Source organism: Suricata suricatta, chromosome 12 (genome assembly GCF_006229205.1).
Source record: "Suricata suricatta isolate VVHF042 chromosome 12, meerkat_22Aug2017_6uvM2_HiC, whole genome shotgun sequence".
Classification (NCBI taxonomy): Eukaryota; Metazoa; Chordata; class Mammalia; order Carnivora; family Herpestidae; genus Suricata; species Suricata suricatta.
Genome location: NC_043711.1, coordinates 6,747,557 through 6,751,956, shown reverse-complemented (window position 1 = coordinate 6,751,956; position 4,400 = coordinate 6,747,557). Strand labels below are relative to the sequence as shown.

The window sequence follows — 4,400 nt, the reverse complement described above, 5'->3', positions numbered from 1 at the left end:
TAAATAGAACTACCCTATGACCCAGCAATTGCACTACTAGGTATTTATCCAAGGGATACAATAATGCTGATTCAAAGGGGCACATGCACCTCAATGTTTATAGCAGCACTATCAACAATAGCCAAATTATGGGAAAGAGCCCAATGTCCATTGATTGATGAATGGATAAAGAGGATGTGGTATATTTATATAGTGGAATATTACTTGGTGATCAAAAAATTGAAACCTTTCCATTTACAACAACATGGATGGAAGTAGAGTATAATGCTAAGTGAAATCAGTTAGTCAAAGGAAGACAATATGGTTTCCCTCGTATGTGGAATTTAAGAAACACAACAGATGAATATAGGGGAAGGGAAGGGGGAAAAAAACAAAGAGAGCAGGAAACAAACCATAAGAGACTCTTAACTATAGAGAACAGAGGGTTCCTGGAGGGTAGATGGTTGGGGGGATGGACTAATGGGTACAGGCTTTACGGGGGGCACTTACGTAAGTGTAAGTGATGAATCACTAAATTATACCCCTGAAACCACTACAATACATGTTAACTAACTTAAGTTTAAATTAAAAAAAAAAAAAAGTAACCCGGATCGGATCCTGATTTGAATAAACCAACTATATAAAGATATTCAGGAGACATCAGGGAACTTTGGAGTTTGCCAGATGAGAAAATGGTATGGTGGCTATGTACTAATTATAGACGCATACTACTGATGGAAGGACAGGATTTCTGAAATGCACTTTTAAAAAAGTAAAAGAACATCCAGAAATAAGAAAAAGCAGGTGGACAGGCTCCTAGCACTGTCCAACATAATTACCTGCACTAATACGGTAGCCCCCAGTCACGTATAGCTTTAAGCATTTGAAATGAGGCTAGTGTGACTTAAGTAATTGATATTTTAACTTAAATTTAAATAGTCATAGGGGTGCCCTGCTGGGTCTTTTGGTGAGTCCTGATCTTGGGGATGCAAGTTTGAGCCCCACGTTAGGTGCAGAGATTACTCAAAAATGAAATCGTAAAAAAATTTAAATAGTCACATGTGGACGGTGTATTGAAACAGTCAGGCCAAGATGATCCAAGACTGCCCGATGCAGGGCTTGAACCCACCAACTGTGAGATTATGAACTGAGCCTAAGCTGGACGCTTAACTGACTGAGCCACCCAAGCGCCCCTTATAGGATCTCTTCTAATGTATGCGTTCATATTTTCCCCAAATGAAGGATAAAACTAAAATACAAAACAAAACAAAAAAAAACAAAACAAACTACACTTCTTATATTTATAAGATTTTTCACACCTGTGAAATCATAGCTGAACAGTAAAATACAAGACAGAGCTAAAGATTTCCTACATTCCTTGTAATAAGGTTACTTCCACAATGAACTAGTACGTGTTTAGTAAGTATTAAAGGCATTCCCACATTCTCTGCAAGCATGAGCTTCTCTCAAGTGTGAATTCCTACCCATGCAGTAGGCATGAAGAAGTACTAAAATTTTCCCCACATTCCTCACCTATATATGGCTTTTCCTCACTGTTAGTTGTCAAATGTCGAATAAGCTATGTGGGTTGAGGAAAGGCTTTACCACATTTCTTAGATTCAAAAGGTCGTTCACCAGTGTGAGTCCTCATGCGTACTGTAAGGCCTGATGAAGTAGTGAAGGCTCTCCCACATCTTTCACATTTATAAGGCTTCTCTCCAGATTGTGTTCTTTCATGTTGAGTAAGGGGTGAGGAACATCTAAATGATTTCCCACATTCCTCACATTCAAAACGTCCTTCTACACTGTGAATTTTAAAAGTTGAACAAGAAATAAGGAATGAATAAAGGCTTTCCCACACTGCTTACAATCATAAGGTTTCATTTCAGGGCGAGTTTGCATGTGACTTTCAAAGCAAGATGAGTCACTACAAGCTTTCTTTCCCACATTCCTGACATTGATAAGGCTTCTCGCCAGTGTGAGTTCTTCCGTGTTTTATAAGACCTGAAGAATGTGTGAAAGTTTTCTCCCATTTACTACACTCATGGTTTTTCTCCAGTGTGAACTCGCATGTGAATTCAGTGTTGATAAATTCTTTATTACGCTCCTTGCAAACATAGTGTTTCTCTCTAGTAGAAAATTGTACCTGTTTAGCAAGATCGGGGGAACAAGTTAAGGCCATCTCAAATTTCTTACATTCATAGGCATTAGTTCACTTTGAGTTCTTAAATGTTGAATAAGATATGAAGATCAACTAAAGGTTTTCCCACATTCTTTAGATTTGTAGGACTTTTCTCCTATTGTGAATCTGCACATGTATGAAAAGGCTTGTAGAATGAGAAAAAGGTTTCCCACATTTCTTAAAGGCATATGGCCTCCCTCCACTATGAATTTTTACATATCCTCAAAGGTGTGGGGAAGAAGAAATGCCTTTCTGACAGTCCATTTATAGGGTTTCTTTGGAGTGTAAGTTTTCGTGTGAACCAGATGTGGATTTTGGCTTAAGGCGTTTCACGCTGACTATAGCTAGGAGGTTTCTCTCCATTATCGGTTTTGTTTGTGGATTAAGGGCAGAGTTCTTTGTGAAGCTTTTACACACTGATCACACGCGCTTTGTTTCTGTTGTGAGCTCCCGTGTAAGTCTTAAAGCAGGAGTGCTCACTCAGGCTTCTTCCCAATGGTTAAAATTGAACAATTCGTCTCCAATGTGTTTCTCTCCTGTTGATGAAGAGATAAGTGATGTTTCATAAAAGTTTTCCAGCTTTATTACACTCAGGGATCCTCCCCTCTGCCTTGAATTATACAGGAAACAAGTCAGCATGACTGAAGTTTTTTGTTTTCCTTTCCACGATCACTGCACGTGATGCATGGCTCCAGACCGGAGCGCTTCCGAGCAGACTGAAGAGACCCTTCTGCGAAAACGTTTTCTTGTAATCTTTTTTTCCTTTTGTAGTCTTTACTTTCACAGGGATTCCTACAGAGTTGAGCTGATCATTGATCAAGATGAAATTACTTAGCAGAAACTTTATCTAAATTGTATATATGGAAATACTGAGCTAACACCGTCATGGATGTACTTTGGGGAGTGTTTACAGTACTTGTCAAATTCATAATGTTCAGAGACTCTATGAGAAACAGTTTCATTTAGGATGAATAACCCTAGCCCCAAGTGTCCGTTATGGTTTTGTGCTGCTTTTCTATCTGATGGAATTTCCAAACTTCCACTGGTGTGGAAGACAAGGAATCACACACTGTGAATCTTACCATTTCTACATTGGATGCTTTCCCCCCGCAAAATACTCTGCTGAGGTGCTGACCTTTTGGTATTAAGACAAATCTCCCAACCTGAAATAAGATTTTTAAAAAATTAAGGTCTTGGAGAAATAGATGATGAAAAGACAGTGTTAAAAATGAAGGTCAATGCCTATTTACTTTCAAGGACTGACAATATAGATTACGAAATAAAAAAGAAATGAACCTATAACAGTTGAAAAGTCTGACTATATTAAGAGTTTGGCAAGGAGAAAGGGTGCCCATCAAACTGGTAGGCGATTCTCTAAGAGGTGATGCAACACATGTCAAGACTGATGGTGAACAGAAAGACCAGAAAACAAGGTTGAAATAAAACGGGTGAAGAACTAAGTGCAAAATTTAAAGAAGAAACAGATCTTACTGTCAGGTCAATAGGAAGTTTCAGAATGTGGATGAAAAGCTAGAGAAGTCTGAAGTACTCAAGGAAGCTCAGAAACCAAAGGCACCGCATTCTCAGGAAAATCCATCTTCAGAAGCTTCCTATTTAACATTTCCAAGTGGACTGTGGCTCTCGTGGATTCCTACTGTTTTTCATAGAGAATCACGTCTCCCTTTTCCCTGACTTTGCAGAACTTCTCCCACTCTCCTCAGCTTTCCTTTCTGTTCCACCAAAAGATCAGACCAGGCCTGTAGAGCTGGCACCCGGCTCTGGGAGGAAGACACTTGATGTAAGATGAACATGCCATGGGTGATAAATGATTCCATTAACCAGGATCAAGATTCGGCTCTGCAGGGACACCAAACACTGTCAGGTGTAACTTGAGAAACAAAATGTTCGTGCCAACTTTATCAAACCAATAAACATTTTCCCCCCTCAAACCAATAAACTTTCAAATGAAACTAAAATACAAGCACACACTTTCTCACTGTTCACCAAAAGGGTGTCAATCTTTCCCCTGAAACCTACTCTCAAATTTGTATACCAGTTTTTAAACTCCTAAACCTTTCAATCCATACAGAAAATAAGAGCCAGTACAACAAACAGATCCTTGTTTTCAAGAGGAAGTCACTTCAAGGTAACGTCTATGAGTGCAGAAACAACGCCTGCTCTTCTTACCAATGCATTGCCATTAGTCAGCAGAGACTAGAACACAGTCACTTAAGCAAGG

General features: G+C 39.2%; 1 protein-coding gene and 1 pseudogene across 7 annotated transcripts in view; both read right to left on the bottom strand.

Annotated features, from left to right (window-relative positions):
- Positions 1-4,400, bottom strand: part of LOC115275454 (zinc finger protein 177-like) — a 19,450-nt gene that overhangs the window by 6,755 nt on the left and 8,295 nt on the right. The gene's annotated exons all lie outside the window — the stretch shown is intronic.
- LOC115275457 overlaps positions 1,300-4,400 on the bottom strand; it is a 5,056-nt pseudogene continuing 1,955 nt past the window's right edge.